The 24885-nt window shown below is 41.5% G+C and overlaps 2 long non-coding RNA genes across 3 annotated transcripts in view; both read left to right on the top strand.

Annotated features, from left to right (window-relative positions):
- The window catches only part of LOC144327298 (uncharacterized), a 71850-nt gene extending 50104 nt beyond the window's left edge, over positions 1-21746 (top strand). Inside the window, exons 3-6 of the long non-coding RNA XR_013392351.1 lie at positions 14086-14195; positions 17841-18016; positions 21363-21471; positions 21654-21746. This is a non-coding gene — a long non-coding RNA (uncharacterized LOC144327298). The remainder of the gene's footprint in view (positions 1-14085; positions 14196-17840; positions 18017-21362; positions 21472-21653) is intronic.
- The window catches only part of LOC114593847 (uncharacterized), a 196991-nt gene continuing 193852 nt past the window's right edge, over positions 21747-24885 (top strand). For both annotated transcript variants that reach the window (XR_013392349.1, XR_013392348.1), the window contains exon 1: positions 21747-21807. This is a non-coding gene — a long non-coding RNA (uncharacterized LOC114593847). The remainder of the gene's footprint in view (positions 21808-24885) is intronic.

Here is a 24885-nt window from a genome sequence, read left to right as displayed (position 1 = left end):
AATGTATGTTAATGTACTTACAGAACAACAGCGTTCCTGCTGATGAGATGCTAGCTGCCTCTTCCAGAGCTCTAGCCCAAAGCATCATAGCACCCTATAGTTAGATAGAGGGTTGATATTTTGCATGTTGCTTTCACCTGTACTGTTCATATCTGTTCCCTTATTCAGGTGTTGTGTTTGACTAGAGTATGTAAGTAGGGCTGTATGTAAGTGTCTGCATGCCGGTCATGCACCCAGCATCCCTTTGCACACCCTGCTTCCCATGCACTCTATCCTGGCCTTTCCACATTGAGTAGGAAGGTCAAAGGAAGCTTTTAAATGTTTTCACCCAAGTGCATTTAGAAGATCCCTTGGGACCTTTCTTGCTCGATGCAAGAAGCTTAAGGGTGGAGTGCATAAAGGCCATTGCGTGTGGGGACTTGGGGAGAGGGCTTGCATGCACTGAATGTCACTCTACACCCTTCCTTGTGTTTACATTCCCTGTTCAAGCCTAATACCTGAATAGAGCTTGTGTTTAGTTTTGGTGTCTCTGTACTGAATTGATTGGTGAGATACGGAACTAGTGTGTATAAGATGCAGCTGTCACATGGTCGGTGTGTTGTATGTGTGCCGTAAGTAGCACAGGTGGGCAGCAGCACCAGGGTCATGAGATGGTTTATCCTTCAGCTGTCCTGATTAACTGGACTAACCAGTTAATCAGGAGTATTGTCATTAATTTCAGTGAATACTATTGCCTGTCTGCATCTCACACATTTGCATTGTTGCTTGCCACCCCAATCTTTGAACAGTTTGAGATTCCAGGGTTTCACATATACACAACCTGAGTCTACAATGAAGGGAGGGGGTTCACAGCATTAACACTCCAAGAGGGTTTTCCTTCTCCTATAGCCACAGCTTTGGATTCCAACAGAAATCAGGCATCGCACTGTCTCCAGCTGCCCAGCACGCAGCTTCTAGCTCACATAACTCGCCTCTCAACTCTGGCCTTTGTCTTTCTAACTACCAATGCGTTGAGGGAGGGGACCCCACCCATTTTACATCTGACACAGAGCCACTTCCTTTGTTACCTTAATGGCCCTTACTTAGAGGGCCATTACCTCTCTAGGAAGCTAGCATGGCTACTTCATGAATTGAATCTGTGCTGGATCCAGGAATTTGAAGGGGTCTCATGTATACAGTTTAGCCATCCTAACTCATAGCACTATGATTGGATGAAATGACTACCAGGCATTGAGATTAGGGATTCAAAGTCTTTCTGCCTGGGGACTCAAGTCAAAACAGAGTAAAAGAAGGAAAATAGCTCATGGACTTGGGATTCCAGAATGCTGTGGGCAGCACAATATCCTTGGCACCCTGTTCCTCCCTATTTATTTATTTTAATTCTGGGTGGGGTGCAGGTTGTCTGATTCCTTTGTCTATTTTGGGGGTGGATGGTGTTTAGATGTGCTATCTATTTAGGACTTAGGGTTCTGATCATTGCCAGTTGTATCTCCTATGTTTTGGGCACTTTGAACCTGGACTTTGGTTCTAACTCAAGAGCTGCATTTATATATGCTACATGTATTTGTTCTCTGTGGAAATGTCTCACAAGCATTTCTTACCTAGAGGCCTGAGCTTGCCTGCAGTTGTAATGTATACTTTTTGCTTCTGGTTCATTTGAGTCTGGATTGTGTGGACCCACCATTAGGCAACAGGCTTTCCATTGGACTGCTAGACTCTGTTCCTAGACTCAGGCACAGAGATGCTCCTGTTTTCATCTGTCAAATGTTGGAATGCATGCACTTAATTAAAGCATATCTTCAGGGGCACCCTTCTGCTTGCACTCCATGCCACAAATCTGTCTACTCTTGGGTCTAGCAGGCTGGAAGCAAAACTACATGTAGGCACTGGTTTCTCTCTTTCTCTGTAGCATAAGTGCACACTACAGTGGCACAATTTTTGGATTTTACGTGCAGCACACTTGTTTGAAAATTTGGCTATTATTGTTTGGTTGCTTGTGAAATTTGTCTGCTCTGTTTCCACCAAATGTTGCTCAAGGCTACTGATTTAACTCAAACAATAATTCTTTGCAATGCTTCTATGAATATGCACACAGAGACTATCTGTTCTTGTAACCTGCCAGTCATAATCCTATGAGCAAGCTCCAACAAGAAACTAAGATATTGCTTTTTAAGCCACCCCCCAGAAAAGCTTAATCTATCTCAGGGTCATCTTTTCACCTATATGTTCTCATGGGATTGCTTCATAAATTCACTGCATACACTTCTCATATTATGTTGGAATTGGTTCTAAGAAGGCATCCCATCCTATTCCGTGCAATAGCAGATGGCAAGACTTCAATTAACAGTGAATTCAAACAATGTGATTCACTGGTAATTGCTGGCTCTAGTAACAGGACTTTGTTGCTTATGTTTAAAGAAATAATGATATACTCACTTGCCAACTTGCCAGCAATTGAGAAGCACAACAAATTAGAGTGAAGGAGAGCCTATAATTCAGAGGGCAAAGCAGCCTGAATGAATCTTATTCTGAAAATACATGATGTTAGGAATTGTGAATACCAGTATGCTGGATAGCCTTCATTTCCTCCCCAACTCATAGCACATCACTATCCATAGAGGTTGTAAGGGACAAAGTTGGCACTGTGGTCTAACCACTGAGCCTCTTGGGCTTGCCAATCGGAATGTCAGCAGTTTGAATCCACATGACGGGGTGAGCTCCCATTGCTTTGTCCCAGCTTCTGCCAACCTAGCTGTTCCAAAGCATACCAGTGCAAGGAGATAAATAGGTTGAATGTAACAAAATGCAATATTCTTCTTACTTTATTTATTTGGTCTGAGGAGGGAGAGACAAAGCAACCCAGCTACAGGTTTGCTTTATCCTGCTTTAACTGTCTAGTTAACTTACTATAACAGGAAGAGTAAAGTGAAAGAGTGTTGCTTGGTGAATCAAGAAGACAGAGAGAATGCTTTCGGCTTAGAGCAAAGGTGCATCAGGGATTCTTTCTGAGGATGCTGTAGACATGGACTTCCTGCGTTGGCAAGAGGATGGCCTAGATTACCTCTGAAGTCCAGCCCAATTCTATAATCTAGACTGGCATTCTGTGGCCATCAGTGACCAGAAGAGTAAAAGGAGATACCAGCCTCATGTTGGTTCCTGAAAGTAGCAACTTATCATCTGAAGACTGCCCTGTGAGTTTTGGCCAAAAGTCTTTCCTTAGCACCTTCATATGTCTTATTTTGGCACTCCAGTTGGAACAAGTCACTGGAACATATACTTTCTCTTCTACTAACAGATGCCTCTGCCAGGATACTTGCTTTTGCCCCAGATTTCTTAAGTATTTCTGAAATGGAATCTTCTAAGATGCTATAGAAACCCAATCTTATCTAAAAGAGAACATGCTGGCATTCATCCCGTCCTTCGTTCCGACTCTGCAGTGGAGGTTGTTCTTTGTTTCAAGAACAAAATGCCCCTGCCACACTCCTGCCTATTTATGTACTCTTAATGCACAATTAACATCCTGTTAAACTCTGCACACACGGCGAATCTACCCTGGTCTCTTTGTACTGTGGCTTTCAACCTCCTGCTACCCTTAAATTATGCCATCGCTCTCACTTTCATGCCAGGAGGAGCTTTTTCAATTTACCACACTGTCAGTATTTACTTGTTAGCCTGCCAATAGCGCTAACACTTTTAATTGATTTACTACTGATCCCCCCCCTTCATTGCCAGGAGAGTGATAAAAAGATCACATGTTGCACAAATGTGAAGGCCTGCCCTTATAATGCAGCCTGTAGGCACTACGCTGCTCCTCAGCAGGTCTGTGGCATGCCTTGTTTTTATACCCTGCAATTAGGACAAGAGTCATGCTAATAATAAAACCTGGGGATAAGGCATGAAAGCATCCGCTTTCGAAAGTACCTGTACATTTGTTAGAATTTACTTACATCTTCTGTCTAAATTACTTGATGTACCTGGGGAGTTGAATGCATTATGCGAGAAACTCCCCAAATAAAATTACATTGGATTTTCTTCCTGAATGTCACATTTGTCTTTCTAAATTCCCTTGTTGGCTTTTAGATTTCACATGAACAGAGAATAATAACAAATGGAGCTGCATTGTAATAACAAGGGGAAGCCTCTGTTTACCGCAAGAGCTGTGAAAAGGATATTCAAGAGTGTCCTTCAGGTTTGGTGTCTACAATTATAGAGGACTTGTGTGAGAATTATACATAATAAGGTGGTTTTGATTCCTACTTGTTGCTCTGTTGTTGTTGGTTTGGTTTATCCCCCCCCGCCCCAGTTATTTTGCTGTTGTGTTACATTCGTAAACCATTTCAAATTCAGCATGGAGACACTTGCTAGCTGTGAAGTGAATCAGGGACAAGCAAAATTCAAAGACACTGTAAAACAGGCTAGCAGTATTTTTTTCTTGGTGCTTTAGGCAATACATGGACTGTCCAGTACCTAGTTATGATATTGCAGTATATTGTGTGGTGTTCCAGCAGTGGAGTAATGTGTATTAAGTATCACGAAGAGGAAGTCAGACAGAGGTGCATTGCATACCCAACTGGCAACTTTATTGCATGTGAGACTTACAGAGGAAACTGGCTAGCTGGCTGTACAAGGGGTGCTCCTAGCTGTGTATATACCATACATTTAAATTACACCCACCCACTCAAAAATTCTGCAGACCAACATGCATTGCTGGTGAGATGATGCTCAGATTGCTGTGTCAAAAATTGCCACAGACCAAGGCCATGTGATTGCATATTTAAACAAAACATCAGTCATTCACCTTGAAGTCCTTGATGTGTCCTTATGCCACATGCACCTTTCATCTGTTGCAACTGTTATGTCGACCCCTCAAAATACTGCCATGGGCAATCACTGCAGGGTGCCAGCCTGGTTAAGCATGCTGGTGTTGTACAACTTCATCAACATCAGTCTGCCATATGAACTAGCAAGAGATTATCAACCTCTCTCTGTGTTGGAGACTGGATACTCTGATTCAGCATACCTGAACCCTACAAATCTTTTAAATAACTAAAGTCCTTACTTGAGGTGTTAGTTTTAATCAGCGAAGCGTTACACATTATTTTATCCGACACAAGCAGGCACCTTCGAAATACAATTCTAAGTCTGGAAGTGCAAAACCTCCTCTATCTTTTATATCAATGAGAATCTTGTGTTTTATCCTAGGTTTCTTCTCCCTCCAAATAAACATAGACAGATCTTTTCGCCAGTCTTTCAGACATCATGTATCATTAAGTATTGGGATCGTTTGGAATAAAAATAGCATTTTGGGGGAAATAGTCATTTTTATTGCTGAGATTCTCCCTATTAGTGATAATTGCATTCTGCTATATTCAGTGTTATTTCAATCTGGTTCTTCCATTGGTGAGCTATCGCTAATCATGCAATCAGTCAGAAGCCTACCAGTTCTCTGTGGTGCAGGGTGGAGCCTAATTCTATGTCCAAAGATAAGGCAGGATTTGGAGAAAGGAGATGGATTGTAATTGCAGATATAATGGAAAATACTCTATTCCAAAAGTGTTTTTAAAAAAATATTCTGGTATTATTAGGTTTGCTGTTAAGTGACAGCATGACATTGGTAATCACAGCTGGGTTTTTTTTTCCTCCTGTGGAGTAGAGAGCACAATCCTAACTCTGTTATCAGAGTTCCACTTATTTTTTGTGGGTTAAGTCCACATCTATTTATCATCTATCTATCTATCTATCCATCAGACAATTCAGTCTCTGGAGGTTGCATCCCTGTTTGCTCATTATTTCTTTCCTTGGCATGTTCACATTGGTAAAGCAGAAGTGAAGTATGCATATGAGCCATCGCCTTGCAGAAACGCAAGTGATTGATATTGTGGGTGTTAACCCTTCTTGTTTCAATTTTTATGCAGGCCAATGACATTTAGCTAACTGAGCTGTCAGTGTACAAAATTGCATGCCACATCTCATCAACAGAGAAGATAAATTACAGTGAGATTTGACACTTTCTATATACAGTTATACACCTGCGCAGGCCAGCCTGTAAACACCTCATTACACTGTAGTGCGTAATGAATAAAGTAGTATCTTGGACCTAAGCTACTGGTAGTTCCGGTTTCCAATAAACAATGTGCATTTGCCATATTCCAATTTTTTAAATTTTTATTTTACAAATGCAATATATTTGTCTGTCCAGCCACACTTGGTGTTACTGGGCAATAAGCACTTGCTACTTACCAGCCTGCCTTGGTGGCATAACTATTAGTGAATTGGGGCCCGATATGTGCTGCTGTGTAATATATAATCCCTGTCTATGTTGCTTTATTTGTTGCATAATCTTTGGAAACCTAGGAAGCACTAGCTGCTATGTCAAAGCAAAGGAATTACATCAGACTTAACGAGAGAGAGTGAGTTTTATTTTGACTCCTGCATTGCATATTTGTCCCCCCCCCCCCACAACAGCACAAAATGCTATGAGTAGAAGTAAATGAAATACGCTGACACTGCCAAAGAAACAGATAATAGTTAAAGGAACACATTTCCAAACTACAAGTAAACCACAAACCCTATTTGCTGGCAGTTAAGCACAGAAAACATGCTATCCAAGAAGACTGTATAGAACCAGTCTGTGTTTCTGATGTCTAAGCCAAGGAAGGGTAATCTTATGGGACTTCCAGCTCCCACCAGACCTAGCTAGAATGACCAATTTTTATAGTATAATCATTACGTTTTAAAGGTTTCAGGCAGATGTCTTGTAATATTCCACATCAATTTGTTGCTTCTTCCTTATTCTATAGTTTTCAGTGTGATGCAGATCATAGCATCACAGTCACATAGCTGAAAGCAACCCATGTCTCAGCATTGGCAATCTGCCCTAATGTAAGGCCATATGCCTATTCAGTCACATCTTTGTGATGACTGATGGACTGATTAATTGCCATATAGAGATCAGCTATTTTGATAAGTGTACATTACATGCCTACATGTGGAGCTTACAATGACCTCTGCAGTCCTTGTATCAAACCCATATTGGTTAAGTTTTCTTCATATGTTATTTTTTGGGGGGGAAACAAGATATACTTAGCTTGTTTTTCTGATAACATACTTAGCAGAAAATAGAGCAACTTTCCACTTCGAACCGCTACTTGACTTGATTTAAGAAGGACATTTCTAGGTTTGGTTACCTTTGAATGAAAAGTGGATCTGATTTCATTTATCAATTTCATATATCATTCAAGATTGGGTGATTTGCATCTTATGTTTCTAGATATTATTTATTTTGAAGGTTAGCAGTTTTCATTTTAAACTATCTTAGGGAAAGAGAGCACACAATCAAATTTCAAACGTACATGGAATAGTGAGTTTTTATGATTTCATATTCTGAAACCTGCACTAATGTAAGAACATAAGAAGCTACCTTATACTGACTCAGGCCCTTGGTCCATCTAACTCACTATTTTCTGCACTGGCTGGCAGCAGCTGCCCAGGATTTCAGACAGACAGGGGGTCTCTCCCAGCCTCTGCAGCTTTCTGCAGGCTCATGGAGAAGGCACAAATGAAGTTTGATCCTCTTTTTCCACCCTTGAGAAGGGGAATTAAATGAAGCATATGGCCCCTGGCATGCCCTCGTAAGGACCATAGGATTGCAACCTTCGTCACTTTAAAAATCACATTTATCTAAGGAAACCGAAGCAATTTCACAAATTGTAGCAGTTCTGATTTTGAACATATGAAATTTATTTATGTATATTTTTAGCTTGATGCTACCTATTCTGACTTGATGCAGCTACTCTCCATGATCTCAGTAAGGGTCTTCTGTCTGCTTTTATCTAGGGAAAGAACATTGCTTTAATGGAGAACAGATTTCCTGTTCAAAAATACTCTCTGAGTCTCAATAGTTTTATGATTTATGCAGTAAATCATATATAATTGATGATTTGTACTTCTTCCATTAGTATTAGGTGGACACAACATTGATGTATTGCTACAGTTTTCTTAAGATGCGTTCAGGGTAAAGAGGTTTGCACTGAACAGCTGTGCTTTGCTATGTAAATTACCCAAGGTTCTCAAAAAGAGAGAAATTTGTTAATTCTCTTCACCCCCTCTAGTCCCGTCTCCGCAGAAGTTTTGCAATACTGTTTTGGGCAGGACTTGCATCTTCTTGAGGTTACTTATTGTTCTGATTTATATGTGCTATTTGAACTAGAAGGAACCTCAAGTCAGCTCACATGAAAGAGTAAAATGTGTTACATCTACCCTATCTGAGAAATGACATGGTCTGGCTTTGGAGTAACATTGTTAGTCCATGGACTCCTCATGTTGAACCAACCTAGAACTTGTTCTACATCACATAAAAGTAACATGCAAAATATATTTAAATGATCCATGGCAGTATGCTATTGAACACCAACTGCTAGGAACCACAGTGGCTTAGGGGTGGTATAGTTTGATACAATGAAAATGAGCCCTATGCCTGCCTCTTATCTTATGCTCTGCTTCAGTTAGTTGCATCCAAACTGATGAACTCTGGTTTGTACTTGCCCTCTAAACCTAGGATTGCAAACCAGCTTCAGTATATGACTATGGTTTGATCAAGTGGTTCTTTTTGAACCAAGCTGCTGTGTCTTAATTTAATTAAAGAGAGTTGGTAAACACAGAAGTCTTTCAATTTTTATTTGAATGACCTGAATACAGTGGTACCTTGGGTTACAAACGCCTCGGGTTACAACCACTTTGGGTTACAGACTCCACTAACCCGGAAGTAGTACCTCAGGTTAAGAACTTTGCCCCAGGATGAGAACAGAAATTGCGCATTGGCGGCAGCGGGAGGCCCCTTTAGCTAAAGTGGTACCTCAGGTTAAGAACAGTTTTAGGTTAAGAACGGACTTCCGGAACTAATTAAGTTCGTAACGAGAGGTACCACTGTATTGAATAATGAATAAATACTCTGTCTTGCATTTATGTTCCCATATAAACGCTTGGTATTTTCAGATTACTTCAAACCAAATGCATACAAAAAGCTTTAGGCAATTGCTATAATCAAGGACTCACTAGGCAAAGCACTCTATAAGATTCTGAGTTGCTTGGGTGATCAGCTTCTAAATAGTTTTAGTGAGCCTTGCTTGCATACCTCCAGGAATCAGCAAAGCAGAAAAATGTACCAAGGGTAACTCTCAGTCACCCAACGGTGAGTTGCAGTTGGCATCATTAACAAGTCCTCCATCTGCTCCAGCACTGTAGGTGACTAATGTCAGGGAGGATCACACGGCACACCCACATGCACACTCTAGATGTTGTTGGACTCGATCTCCTATTAGCCACCGCCAATTGGCCATTAGCCACAACATGACCTATGATTGGGGATGAAGGGACTTGTAGTCCAACAATATCTGGAGGCCACCACATTGGCTCCCCCTGGTATAAATGTTTTATCATGTTGAATGTTCCCCAGTTATTCTATTGTCTCTTCCTACTTTGGAACACCTGCCTACTATTTTGCATCTATTCAGTGCCTGCATTTATTGCAAGCACACAGAAAAGAATTGTTGTTCAGAGCTCCCGGCTGGCTTTTCTTTATATTCCTAAATGTCTTGGGATTATGCCAACATTGATAGGAAAAGGGCACTTGCTGATGTATCTATTATTTTACAAAGTTGATAGTTAAATCTATGAATGTGAATGCTGGTACTCAGGAGAAAAACAAGAGCTGAAGGACAGAGCTTTGTAGGATTACTAGAAAATGGTAGAAATAAAGAGAAGCTAGATAGTCGGAAAAGAGGATGGTGTCAATTAAAGCCCAAAGAGAAGAGGGAGTCGAGGAGCTCCAGATGACTGACAGCACTGAAGGCCCAGGCTGACGGAGTAGAAAGACAATGTCAAATAGGACCTTAGATTTAGCTCCAGAAAGGTCAAGTAACATTAGCAGAAAGTAGGATAGAAATGTTAAGCAAGTCTTTGTTCAGCTTGAGCTCCATGTTGTTTGACAAGGCCACGAAGAACCCAATTTTCTTTGCATATATAAAATGCTTTCTAGAAATCAGGCTATCATACAAATCTCTCCCTATACGAAATGACTTATTAATAGGGAGGAAAATGCCAGCAATGTAGAAAATCCACAGAAGGAATTGGATTCAGCAGAGGATGCTTGGCATGTGACAAATATGTTCTGCGAGTATGCTGTAGAAGTGGGGGGAAGTAGGCAGAAGAAAATAAGCCGAACTCGTCCATAAATGACAAAACGAGAGAGGATGGCTGCACCATGTTTTAACAAGCAGTTCAAAATGACAAGTGCAGTGAAAGCCTAAGCTTGCTTACTCAGAAGTAAGCCTCACTAAGCTCATTGGAGGTTGCTCTCTAGTAAGTGAGCTTAGGATTTCACTGTTAATGTGCCTCTATTTCACGGACAGGAAAAAGAACAGCCAATGAATACTGTATAATTTGTCCAAATGGAATGAATCGTAATCAGCAGGATTTGATGCACCACACCCACAGGTGCTAAAGAATTCAGGAGTTAATGACTACAGAATGCCGAAACATGGGGCTTATTGAGAGTGAGGACAATAGGGATCAGGGTAATAAGGCCAAGTTAGTGTGACCTGGATATCTGGGGAAACCATTCTTATTTTATGGTTACTGATTTTTATTTTTATTTTCCTTTCCATATCAGAAAAGTTTTGCGATAAGTTGTGATTGCACATTGATTTATTTTTGATTATAAAGTAGAGAAATGTTGACTGGTGGGTATTTTTTTTGGTGAAAAACCCCCAGATACTCAGATTGCCTCAAAGAAGATGGAGAATAATTGCTCTCTATAGCTTCTACAGCAGCCTACAAGAAGGAAGCCGTAGATTTTCCCTGCTGGAAGGCAGATTTAGATTAGATTATATAAGAAATTCTCAGCAGTGATACAAGTTGACCAATGGGACAAGCTTACCTGGGGAATTTTAAAATCAGTTTTTGATGTTTTTAAGATGAGGCTGAACATCACTGGCTGACATGGTTTAGCTACAGTGGACCCTGCAATGATTCATATGATTGGGCTAAATGACTTTTCAGTATACTTTTAGGACTGTGGTTTGGCAATCTGAGAAGAAAAGAAAAAACATGTGTTGGTTTATTGACTATGCAGATGGACACTTGCACAACTATTATGCAGGAACAATGAAAGCATATCTATGATGGAAAAACAGCTAGGTAATATAAGACATCTGTCTGTGGCTTCATGTGAAAGGAAGACAGTTTTTTGAAAGTCTGGTCTTAGGTTTCACCCTTATAGACAGTGAACCTAGTTTACATGCAAATGATTCACCATGTTGCTGATGACAGAATATGGTGACACACCTCTAATTAATATACTATCTAATTTAGAATATGTTTCCTTAAACTGTTTTATACTGGGAAATATAGAAACAACTACACACAGGTCCCAGGTGGCACTGTGATCTAAACCACTGAGACTCTTGGACTTGCCAATCGGAAGGTCGGTGGTCTGAATCCACAGACGGGGTGAGCTCCCATTGCTCTTTCTCAGCTCCTGCTAACCTAGCAGTTCGAAAGCATACCAGTGCTAGTAGATAAATAGGTACTGCTGTGGTGGGAAGGTAAACAGCATTTCCATGCGCTCTGGCTTCCATCATGGTGTTCTGTTGCACCAGAAGCAGTTTAATCATGCTGGCCACATGACTCAGAAAGCTGTTTGTGGACAAACGGCTGGCCCCCTGGGCCTGAAGCAAGATGAGCGCCGCACCCCATAGTTGCCTTGGACTGGACTTAACCATCCAGGGGTCCTTTACCCATTATCCCCCCCCCTTTTTTTTTTGCACTGTAAACAAATAAGCAACCTTAACCAAGCCTTACTTTTTGTGTTTTGCTGGTCAGCGGCAGCTGTTTCTCTGAAAAACATGGTAGGAAGGAGCAGGAAGAAAGAGGGAGAGATTGGACAAATAGAGAACCTTTTTTTCTTTCTTTATTTGCTTTTGCAAGCTTTCATTTCCTGGGTTCTCCCGGGTTTTTCCATTGTTTTGAAGTCAAAATTCCATGGTCGCGAACACATTTGAAATTTCCTCATAGGAATCACTGGAAATTGCTGATTTGCTATGCGAACGTTCACCTAATAAATGATTTCCTGAGAATGCAGTGTGTTTGGATAGCAGGACCTGCATGTTTTTTTTAAAAAAAGAATATAATTGAAAAAATGAGTCTTTGAAGCATATTTCAGTCATAAGACTTCAAGTGCCAGCTATCCCTCTGCTTTTTTGTTTGGCTGGGTCACACGACAGCTGATGAAAATAGAAATTAATAATACGTATTTTACAACATTCAACCCGAAGTTATTAGTGGGTAGAGGTAAAGTCTTTCATCTTGATCAAAAGAAGTCAAACTGATATAGACACCTTGTGCAGAATGCTTTGCTCTGAGAAGCCTTTGGCCTCCATGCAAGGCAGCATGGGGATAGACAGTGGAGGTGGATGGTTACATGACTTTTGTGAATGGAGGTTGAGTTGGACTTCCAAATGGTACCCACACATCGTCACCCAGGCCAGGTGGTGAGTAAACAGGCAGATCAGGCAGGTGAAGGGTCCTTCTGGACCTGAGGCCCTCAGTAGTGACTTACCACTGGGGCCAGACATGCCTATCTCTCACCAACTTTAGATACTCTAGTTTGTCAGGGTGACATTTTGTCAACTGAAAGAAAGATGCCCAGTGCTCTCCTAGATTGCCAAAAGTCCATAGGTTGCCTAAGTGTGGTTATTAGATATAGTAACACCCATAAACAATAGCATTGGAACACTTCTTGCTGAGAGATAAAGTATGACAGACAGCACAGGAAACAGGAACGGGGTGGAATTTGGCCTTACTGAGTGATGCAGTAGTTGTGCATGTTTTCATTATAAAGATAAATCTTGTTAGATTTAACTTGTGACTCAGTTGCCTGACACAGTTATTGACACCTGTGATATTACTATGTCAACATTTTATATCTCCTGTTTGTATAGGTGAAATTGCTGTGTATAGGTCACCTGGCCTTCCTTGGTTAGAGTCAGAAAACACATTTGAAGGAGAGAATGAAACCAGCAAGCAGAAGTTATTAAAAGGACAGAGCCCCCCCCCCCCCAAGAGATGAATGCTTCTGTGAAATCACATACACACACACAAACACACAAAATTTCAACAGGCTAGGATTTTGGATTCGAAGCAAGATAATGTTTATAGGCACCTCTAAATATCCCAAATGTGGCAAAATATAAGATGGATATAGTTTTCCCAGCCCATTACCTCCTTGATCTTGACATCCACCTTCCTACCCTGCTTGTTCTTTACATACCTGGAGGAGCTCTGACCATTTGCATCAAGTTGTGGGATGTTAGATGACTGAGATAGGGATGGGGGAATGGACATCTGCAGCTCCTTAATTTCCTCTCAGAAGCTGTGTTTTCCCATTTTGAACCTGGCATTGGTGAACCTCCCAAAATAGGGATGGAAATCTGTAGCTTTCCAAGTATTGCTGGAACAACAGCTCCAATCATCCCTCCACTGGCTCCTGTTAATAATGGGTGTTTCTGGTCCGCAACATAATTAAGGGGTTATTCTAGTTTTAAATATAGATTTGCTAAATATAAGGATTTTCTGTCACATGGGATCATTTTATTATATGATCAGATAGGTGAAAAAACACAACCATTAAGTCTCCCCCTGCCATATATACAAATTAGAAGTTATATATAGTATATATAGCTTGTCAGAAATAAATTTTTAGGGTGGCAGTCCCAGTGCCCTGGACTGTTCAATGCCTGCTAAACACTGAATTGTTTCAGCAAACGTTCCTAGCCAGCCATATTTTTAAATTTTGCTGATTTTATCTGTATTCTGATTGTTTTATTATGCTACTTGTTTTTAAAGTTTGTTGTGTGTTTTTTGTATTTTTGAGTAAGTATTTTATAGTGTTTTAGGTAAACTTAGATTTAGAATAAATAAATAGCCTATAAATTGTGTTAAATAAAAAAAAATGTCACAAGATAAGTAGAGATCTAACAATACGTGAAAGTTTTTTCTTTTTCTTTTCTTTTCCTATTTGGACAAAAGGATCTGATCTCCAAAGTGTATAAAATCTTGGTGGAGAAATGCACGAACATATATAGCCAATTAAAAGAAAACTGGGAGAAGGAATTTAAGACGGAGATCAGTGATGAAAAGTGAGTTTGTAAAAATCAACCAAGAGAATTGTTATAAAAATATTATATGAATGATATCATACTAAATTATTGACCTTAATTTCTGGCATGTGCTTGAATTCCTACCACAGAGAGGTCTGGAATTACCATTGTAATTAGGGTTGGTGTTATGTACTAAGCTTGGAGCCTAGAACAATAGGCAGGTAGGATCCTAGAATGCAGCAACTGATTGGCTTGGAGGAGAAGACCAATCAGGCTCTAGGAGGAAGTTAATCAGCCTATTAGGCTGGTAGGATCGTAGAATACAACAACTGATTGGCCTGCAGGAGAAGACCAATCAGGCTCCAGGAGGGAAGCTGAATCAGCCAATCAGATGGGACTCATTGTGTAAATAGTGTATATAAAAGCCTGAGGTTTTGGGGAAAATTCAATCACTGTTTTACAAGCTGCAATAAAGAGCATGAAATCACTGCAGGACTCCAAGTATATTTCAGTTGGCAAAGATGCAGTGTGTCTTGGGTGGTGGGGTGGGGGCAGAAACAGTAAGCTGGTCTTACCTCTTCTTTCCACAGGTAGATAAGGACTTTGGCCCATTCTCCCAGTTTTTCTTGCATAGGCCGTTTTTACAGCATTAAAGAATAAAGAATTATGTTTGTTTAAGTAAAAAAAAAAGAACTCTACCACCTCAGAAGTTGTTTGGTAGTGCAACCAGAGGCTGAAGGATGAAAAAAAGTATAGGTTTACTCACAAATGCATTATTTTATAATTTGCTGAGGCTCGCCTAATAGCATGATTTTTCAAAACTGTATACCTTCTAGGCCTTGTTATATTTGATTCACCCAGTATTAAAACTGCATTTTGCTTTGGTTAGCATTTTGTGGTTGCCACAAAAGCCTCATAGCAATGAAAAGTAGAGACTGAAATGAAAATCTGAAATGAAAATCATTAGTCTGCCTGAGATATCTCAAAGGGAACAAACACAGTGATACTTTGGACTGCAATATGTTATTCTCCAAATTATAACATTTGTGCCCAACAGAGGAGCAATAAGTCCCATTTACAGCCAAGGGAGTTAATCAAATAAAAGTTATTGAATGCACAGTAATCGTTAGATAGCTGATGGTAGAAATCTTCCATATATTGTGTAATTAGTATTAAGTGATGGATTCCCCCCTGTTCTATGTAAGCATGCTTGCACAGTTACATAGAGCCCAATAATAGAAAAATATATATGGCATGGAATAGAACTTGGAAGTGTATCTGTTATCTCTCTGGTAACACAAATATTCTTAGTGGGCTTTTTAGTTTTTATCTAAATAGCTCTTTCATGTTCTTTGCTCTGCTGAAGGTGAGAATAAATAAAAGCTTTTATTTTTGGTGCAAATGCATTGGAATATTGCTGTGGGTGTTCAGGAACAAATCTCAAGCAGAGAAGAATGAGGGAATTCACTTATTTTGAACTCAAGGGAAGCAGAAGAGTTTCTGCTTTTTGCTCTCATACTCTGTGTGCCTTGACACAGAGCTGCTGAGTTTCGATCTTCCTTTTGGCTCATGTCACAGAATGCAACAATGGAGAGGAGAATGAATATTATCACATGTGCTCTGAAAAGGAATGAAACAATATCTAAACACTTATCCTTAATATGGATTTGAAGTAGGAGGTTGTTTAAATGGCGAGAAAGTGAGCTGGGCGGAGGCATAACCCGGTTGCTGAACTTCCTTTGGTTTTGCATTGCAATTAATCTGGGCCTGTCAAATTATTTTGCTACATGTTTGGCTACTAATCTGAGGTCACATCCACACCATACTTTTAAAGCACATCTAATGCACATTTAAAGGCATATGATTATAGCATTAGCATTTTTTTTGCTGCAACAGTGTGATGAAGCTGCAAAAGAAAGCTAATGCTATTGTAGGCTGCATCAGCAGAAGCATGGTGTCCAGCTCAAAGGAAGTAATAGTCCTATTCTATGCTTCCTTGGCCAGACCACACCTGGACTACTGTGTCCAGTTCTGGGTGCCACGGTTTAAGAAGGATATTGACAAGCTGGAACATGTGTAGAGGATAGTGACCAGGATAATTAAGGGTCTGGGAACCAGGCCTCCTGAGGAACAGTTGAGGGAGTTGGGCATGTTTAGCTGGGATAAGAGGAAACTGAGAGAAGATACAATAGCCATCTTCCAAGATCTAAAGGGCTGTCACATAGAAGATGGAGCAAGCTTGCTTTCTTCTGCACTGAAAGGTGCAGGAGACCTGAACCAATGGATTCAAGTTACTGGACCACCGCCTTGCCGACGTGGGGATCCAGGGCACAGTCCTTCAATGGCTGCGCTCGTTTCTCTCTGGTCGGGGACAGAGGGTGGCGCTTGGGGGGGAATTGTCATCGCGCCACTCCTTGGTGTGTGGAGTGCCTCAGGGTGCGATTCTCTCCCCGATGCTTTTTAACATCTTTATGCGCCCCCTCGCCCAGCTTGTCCGGAGTTTTGGGCTGGGCTGCCATCAGTATACCGATGACACCCAACTCTATCTGTTGATGGACGGCCACCCTGACTCGGCCCCAGATACACTGACCAGATGTCTGGAAGCTGTGGCTGGATGGTTACGTGGGAGCCGGTTGAAGTTAAATCCTTCGAAGACAGAGGTCCTTTGGCTGGGACGGAGCGATATGGGATTGAAGGGGCAACTCCCATCTCTTGCGGGGGTGCAATTAGTGCCAACATCATCCGTTAAGAGTTTGGGTGTAATCTTCGATACCTCCCTCTCTATGGAGGCGCAGATTACAGCTATAACAAAGGCGGCATTTTTTCATCTCCGCCAGGCTAGGCAGTTGGCTCCTTATCTCTCTCGCCCTGACCTAGCCACTGTGATCCACGCGACGGTCACCTCCAGACTGGATTATTGTAACTCGCTCTACGTGGGGCTGCCCTTGAGGCTGACCCAGAAACTCCAGCGGGTGCAGAATGCCGCGGCGAGACTCATTATGGGGTCTTCGCTGCGAGATCATATCCATCCGGTGCTATACCAGCTGCACTGGCTCCCGGTGGAGTACAGGATCAGGTTTAAGGTGCTGGTTTTAACCTTCAAAGCCCTATACGGCCTAGGACCCTCGTACCTACGGGACCGCCTCTCCTGGTATGTCCCACAGAGAAATCTACGGTCTGCAAATAAAAACATCCTAAAGATCCCAGGCCACAAAGAGGTTAGGCTGGCCTCAACTAGAGCCAGGGCCTTCTCGGTCGCGGCTCCAATCTGGTGGAACACTCTGTCACAAGAGACTAGGGCCCTGCAGGACCTGACATCCTTCCGCAGGGCCTGCAAGACAGAGCTGTTCCACCAGGCCTTTGGTCAGGGCGCAGCCTGCCCCCTCCTCTGGCAATCGGCAATCTGCACAGAATTTGGCTTGATGGTTGCCATTAATTTGATTTTAATTTAATTTGATTTAATTAATTTTATAATGAATGTTTTAGAATGTCGGATTATTTTGATTGTTGTTAGCCGCCCTGAGCCCAGCTTCGGCTGGGGAGGGCGGGATATAAATAAAATTTATTATTATTATTATTATTATTATTATTATTATTATTATTATCTATTGCTATGTTTGTAACTTCCTACTGAGCATTTTACCCTTTTTGTTTATTCTGTGATTGTTGTTGTTTTTTGCTAAGGAAAGCACAGCTTATTTCCTTGTGGCTATATGATACAGAGGAGAAATGACCGCTGCGAAGGAGTGCAGAGAGAATAAATGCCACGGTGTATCTGCAGCAGCATAACTGGATGCCTTCATCTGCCCCAACTGCAACAAAACATGTTTCTCCCATATCAGTCTCTACAGTCAGAGCAGGTACTATAACTCTCCAACAGATCAAATTTACCCCAAAAGGCACACTGCTCCATCATTTCCCAAGACAGACGGATGCCAACAACAGTACAATACAATACAATACAGTACAATTTGCTGCATCTTGTGGATTCTACAGCAGCCTGACATTCTTAAAGTTGGCAGTTTTTATATGACCAGTACAATACTTCTGCTCTGATCTCCTCGTGCTCAGTATCCAGAGCGGAGCGGGAAGGACCAAGGTTCTCACAAAAGGGAAATATATGAAATTTTGAAAGGCATTTTGTATTTGCTGAGAGTGAATTATCTGGCAGCTTACCTGAAATGCAGGCTTCATTTAAGTTGATTAGAGTTTTGGGTTGACTAATGTAATGTGATGGGATACATCTAGTACAGACCACAGAACGTAACCTTTCAGATGTCTCTATATTAGCCTTTAAAACAATAACAACATAAGGCTCTTCCTTTCCCCTGCTCGTTCTCACTTTATCAACTGGCAGATGGGTGATTTTTACTTGTTAAGGTGAATTGACTTCTTACAAAGGCTTTTCCACTGCACTGCCATAAATCAGTTGGAAAAGATGGCTGTGAGAACAGTAAATCAGCACCCTGGGCCTTGTCATTTTACCATCCAGCCTGCATGCTGGGAGCCGACATTTGTTCCCAGCAACCGCTCAAGTGAAAAGGTGTTTTAAAAATACTATATATATATATATATATATATATATATATATATATATATATAATTTGCACTTCTTTGAAACTTTGGAAAGGTGTTGGCATTGGGCTGTATTTTGCTTGAATAAAAGGGAGCTGCAGCAGCCTGCAGAGACATATTTATTTGAAACTAAGGGCGAAATCAGATGGGAGGTCTCAACCTTGAACATACTGATGTGCAGGAAACACTCTATGAGGCAGGTATGTAAGCCTGTGTAGAACTGGAGGTTTACTACTGCAGCATAGTTTTAGTCATGCACAGATTTAACTCGCCCAATGTTGTGAGAATGCTCTACCGCAGGGATGGGGAATCTCACATCTGGTGGGGAGATGTGGCCCTCCAGACCCCTCTATCTGAACCTCAGATCTGTCCCCAGGCCACGTCTGTTCTCCACAAGCCACACCCCCACAGGCCCTGCTCCTCGTCCTCCTGGAGTGTTTTTGCCAGTCTGGAATGAATGTGCCCTGGAACTCTGATAATTCTTCCTGCTTCTGTGGGTGGAGGAATAGACTGGGGCATGTGTAGAAACTACCCTACTGTAACATTTATGTCCTTTGCTCTGCTCACTTCTCTTCCTGCCCGCCCCTGGCACATGGCACAAGGATTACATTTCTTGCATGTTGTTAAGTTGTGGGTGAACATATCAGACAACACAGCGATTCTTCAAACAGCTCTTGTTTTTATTCAAAGGCCAGAACAGAACTGAACTGAAGGGTTCAGCCAGCCTGCTTATATAGAGCTCCACTAGAACGCAACAGTAACCATTTTCTGTAACTATCCAATCACTGAACGTCACTTTCAATCCCTTATTTGCATATGTGGACCTGAGTGAAAACTATCTACAGTATCCCCCTGCTGGCCCAGGGTGAGAGCTTCAGTACATAACACATGTCACAGTTCCTGACATGAATCTAATTGCCTCTAATCCCACATGCATATTTCCAATGCAGAGATGGACTGTAGCGCAGCGCCAGAGCATATGCTTTTCATGAAAAAATGGGTTCCACGTTCAGCCCCAGGCATCTCAAGATAATGGCTAAGAAAATTTTCCTGTCTGAAACCCTGTAGTCAGTGTCAACAATATTTTAGGTATGGAAAAGGTTTAGGCAGCTTCCCAAGTTTTTATATGGATATACAGTGGTGAGAGAAAACGAGCTCTGCATTTGTTCACTTTCCAATATAGTAATTATATATGTTTCCCACAATTGTATTCTACATCACATATTCTGTGGCTGAAGCTTGACATTCAAAATAGGTTTGATCAGTTGAATCCCAGCTGAAATTGTGGCTTGATAGCAAAACTGGGCATCAGAGGTTCTGAAAGAGACTAGATGTCGGATAACTTCAACTTGGGTTTTCAACTTCCACTTAGAGAATTGCACTATATATTTGAATCTCTTTGAGGCTCAGAAGACGCCTTCTTCCAAATATGTATTTATTTATCTGTCAGAATGCATATCCTAACTTTATACAAAAGATTAATGGCAGTTTACAACCCAGAAAGATAAGACAATGCACATCGATGCAAACATATTAGAATTCCTGCTTAAAGGCAGAAGCAGCATGAAATTAACTTTTTTAGAAATTTCTGCAAAGTCTCACTGAAACAAAACATTATTAATTGCCAATCTGAAAGCAAGCAGCAGTTAGGCCAAGAGGTCCTTCCTGATGAGACTATTCTAAATATTGAGTCTCAAAGCAGAATAAGCCCTGTTTCAGGTATCTGCTTGTCAGGGTTCAACCATGCCCAGATATGGAACCAGGGGATTCTTTGGAGAAGATCTCCACTGTGCCAGCAGCTCTGAATAGCCAGTTTAGTGTAGTGTTTAGAGTGTTAGACTGGGACCTGGGAGACCAGGGTTTGCATCCTCACTCAGCCATGAGACTTACTGGCTAACCTTGGGCTAGTCACTGTCTCTTAACCTAACATAGCTCACAGGGTTGTTTTGATGATAATATATGGAGAAGGAGGAGGAGGATAACTATGGGTGCCACCTTGAGCTCCTTAAAGGAAAGGTGTCCTCATAATCACAATCTCTCCTGCAGAATCAGAGGTCTCCTTACATATTACCTGGATTCCTGTCTGACACGTCCCCCTGTCTCTCCCATCACCTCCAGGACCACAGGAACAGAAGGGATGGTGAGCCACACAGGAGCTTCAGGGCCACCAGTGAAATGCCCAGTTGCTGCATGTGCAGCTATTCGGAACATGGGAGAGGCACATGTAAGCACCTGCCTTTATCAAGGCCCTGCAGAGAACCAGGAAGGAAACCTCCAGCTTCCATTATAAACTCTCAGTCTGAGCTGCTTTGTTGCAAAGTATCGATTCTCCATTGCAAAGCTTTCTTATATTAGGGAAATGGACACTAATTCCAGGTTGGGGGACTGAAACGGACTCAAAGAGAAATAACCTTCATTTCCCTGGTAAATATCAACCCAGCTGATGAACGGCCAACCTGCTTCTGCTTCTTCCCCAAAGTGGTTTGCTACCCAAGAGATTTGTATAGCTAAGGAATGCACTCAGTATCTCCTCTGGGCCAGTCCTGGTTGGTAGGTTTGAAACTATGTTTTAGTTTACTTTATTTATTTTCTCTCAGTCAACTAACTTTTGCTCCATCTCTTTCCATTTAGAAAATGTTGTTGGTTTCCACAATCTCTCCGGATGTCAGCCAGATATGCCTTACGCGTTGTAACCCTACCCATGTCTACTGCTGTTGAGTTCAATGGCGCCTGCTCCCAGGTGAGTGGGCATAAGATTGATGTCTTGACAATGACATCTCTGTGAAACCGAGGGAACTTTGCTTGCAGTGACTGTAAGATCAAACCTTGACAGCGGTAAGAATGCTGAGATAAAAGGTCACTGAAGTCTTTGAAAGGTTTCAGAAAAGAAGTCGCTTAAAGTGTGACCTTCCTTTATTCCAGATCTTTGATATCCTATCAAATAATTATCATGCAGAATTCCTCAGAAGGATAATTTACTCAGATGGCTTTGGTTCCACAAAGGAGAATTATGAATTAAAAATAATAATAATAGACGACTCATGCCAGAAACAGCCCCTTTTTTGGCCAATGCTGAGTAAGTATTATCTCACTATTTAGCCAAGTCAATTGCTTTTGTTGTTAAAAAGGTCCCCCTCTTGGATCTGAGCTGCTGGATAGGCTTTTGTGGTGGGTGGGTTGCAATTTTAGCTAATGAGCCAGGCAGTGCAGTCTCAGTGCTTTGTAATGGCTTTAGTCGCATTTGACTTCATGCACGAATAGTCAGAAACCAGCCAAAAGGAAGGTCAGGCAACATGCTGATAAGGAAATAATCCTAAATCTCCATTTGGGGTGATTTCATTGCAAAAATGCTTACTCTTGTGACAAGGTCACATTAGAATTTGAATCATCGCCTTTCCTTTTGGCTTTGTTCAACACTACTTTGAACAGCTTCTTCCTCTTGCGGGTTCCTTTCAGCTATTCATGTCAAGTGCCACTGAAAACCTGTGTTGACTTCTTGTTGTTGTCCCCCCCCCCTTTGGAGTAACTGCTGCTTTGATTACTAAACAAAACTTTGCACAGCTGATTGGCATGTGGGGGCTTCAGGTGTTATAAGTGGACAACAGACCTGTCTGGTTCCCAGGTACATGAACTGCCCATAGCACAGGATATGTGATATGAGTGTGGACAGAATTTATTTACTTATTGCTTTAGAAAGTGATTTAGTGTTACAGACAAGGAGATGCTTGATTCCAAACACTTTGGATTAGACTCCACATCTGAAGTGGGGCCTTGGTTCATTTTTCTGAAGCTTTGTATGTCCCCTCCTTGACTGTAGTGTGGATCAATGAATATCTAATTACACACACACACACACACCACAGCACGATTTCACATTCCTGCTGCATTCTTGATGGGGTAGACAACACTTTATTTATAAAAAATTGGAAGTGTGCACTTAAATAGTACTTGTGCACATTAAAACAGTGCACAAACATTGAAGAATAGCTGTATATTACACTATTACTCATTGAGACACAGACCAACAAAATATTCAACACTGAACTTAAATGCAAGTAGGGGCAGGGTTTGGTGGGGCCACTACTGCATCTGCAGCCCTGCTGTTTGTGGCAGCTGTGGTGAAAGGTGTGGGACAGGGCAGGTGCAGCATTCAGACCCGGATCGGGCCCAATGCCATTATGTGATAGCTTTGAATTCAGAAGATGCCAGGTCAACTCAGCAATACAACCTCCATGCCGTGTAAACACCCTGTTTGGGGACCTTCTGCAGGCTGCTGCCAACAGGTAGTCCATCACAGACACACCTGCTCATTTGTACATTTGGCAGCCAGTGAGGGGCTGGCTCAGTCAGGAGAACTGAGTGGAATGACACAAATACCCTTCCAAAATGTCCATGATGCTTTGGAGCAGCTTGCTTTGTTTTGGACCACTTTGGACAAATCCCACTTCATTTTGGAGCAAGTCTGAGTACTTCCAAAGTGGCCCACTTTGGTTCAGTATCCAGCTATTTTCTGAAGTGGATGCACACTAGGTAAGCTCTTTTGATTGCCTCATTGTGTGGCGAGATTTAATTGCTGGTCAATGTATTTCTCAACAGTAATGACCATATTGTAGTAGTGGCTGATGGGAGTTGTAACCCAAAACATCTGGAGCGACCTGGGTGGGAGTATCAGGATACAGATGGCTGACCAAAAATAGTAGTTATTATATTTTTATGCATGGTTTTTAGTGATAAATACAAGCATTGCTTTGTTTCTTGTGAATAAGGCAGATGAATATGTGAACATTCCAGCTATTTTACTGAAGCTATACTCCGCCAGTTTCCTTTTATTTGTTTTTCCAATTAGGTGTTTTCATCCGTTGGTTCTCACATGTTATCGTCACTGAAAATAAAAATAAATAAAAACCGGCACCCGACTTTTTCCTCCCCCTGCCCCCCGAGGAAGCAGTTCACATTGGCACCATAGCCATCAAAGCTGCAAAGGCACAGTGGCAAATCATCACCTTGGAAGAAAACATCCTCCTCCGTTTTTGTTTCCTTTTCTGCACAAAATTCTGAGACATTTTGCAGATGAAAGGTAGGATGCTAGACAGGAACTCCTTTGAGCTTTGCCTTTGCATTCAGACAAAAATCACTTAGCAGGTTTTGATGCATGCAAACTGGGAGGGGCGGGAGTGGGGGTGGAGAGAATGGGCAGCCGCATCACGATCAACCAGGCATTGTAAAGAGCATTAAATTTGCTTCTCGTTAAGAAAGAGTAAATTCAATTAGAGAGCCCTGTGGAGAGACAGCAGTAAAAGGATAAGACCTGAGCTTTACTGCAGAAACAAAGGCCTTGATTCGATGCACAGTTAGAATTGCTTAATTGGATATTCCATCATAGGATGCTATCAGATTTTGTTACTTATAATGCATTCTTCCACACCCACTCATCCAGACCTGGTAGAATTTGATTTCTCACTGACTGTTCTCAATGTACACCTTCAAAGTAAAAATAAATTACTCGGATTTGGAGAATATTATCAATCATCTTCTCTTCAGAGGTAAGTAGTGATGTGTGTAAAAAAAAATCCCAGCAGCCACTGGCTCCATTTTCCACATTCACCCTTTTATGTCTTCATTGTAGAAGAGTCTTTCAAATTTTACTTCAGCACTTTTGCACAAAACCCAGCTCTCAATGCTGAACAGACTGAAAGTGCTATTTTTTTTCCAGGGGTGGGGGGCGGTGTCACACAAAGATCTTTACCCTCTACATCCTTATAGCTGTGAGCTATTAAATTGGCTGAACATAGTTTAACTACAGTTTTTGTAGAGTCAATTATTAATGAATATTTCATTCTATACACGGCATTGCTTTGCCAAATGGCAACTGCTGTGAAGTTAATTACTTTGCAGTTAGGTTTTAAGGTGAAAATCAAAAGGAGCTAGGGCTTTTTCTTTTCTTTTCTTTTTGCTGCAAAATTCATCCGCAGAATCAGTTGTGTCATTGCAAAAGAATGCTAACAGTATGTTTTCACAAGCAAGCAAAGCAGGCAAGAGTCATCTTTGTTATGAGCATGGCTGATAAAGCATTCACAAAGCCATGGTTCTGGCAAAGAATGCATCCTACAGCTTTGTAGCTGTTCGGCAGATGGATTCTCAGACTTCTCAAAGC

The sequence above is a fragment of the Podarcis muralis genome, chromosome 3 (genome assembly GCF_964188315.1).
Source record: "Podarcis muralis chromosome 3, rPodMur119.hap1.1, whole genome shotgun sequence".
NCBI classification, from domain to species: Eukaryota; Metazoa; Chordata; class Lepidosauria; order Squamata; family Lacertidae; genus Podarcis; species Podarcis muralis.
This window is presented reverse-complemented; position numbering and strand designations above follow the sequence as displayed.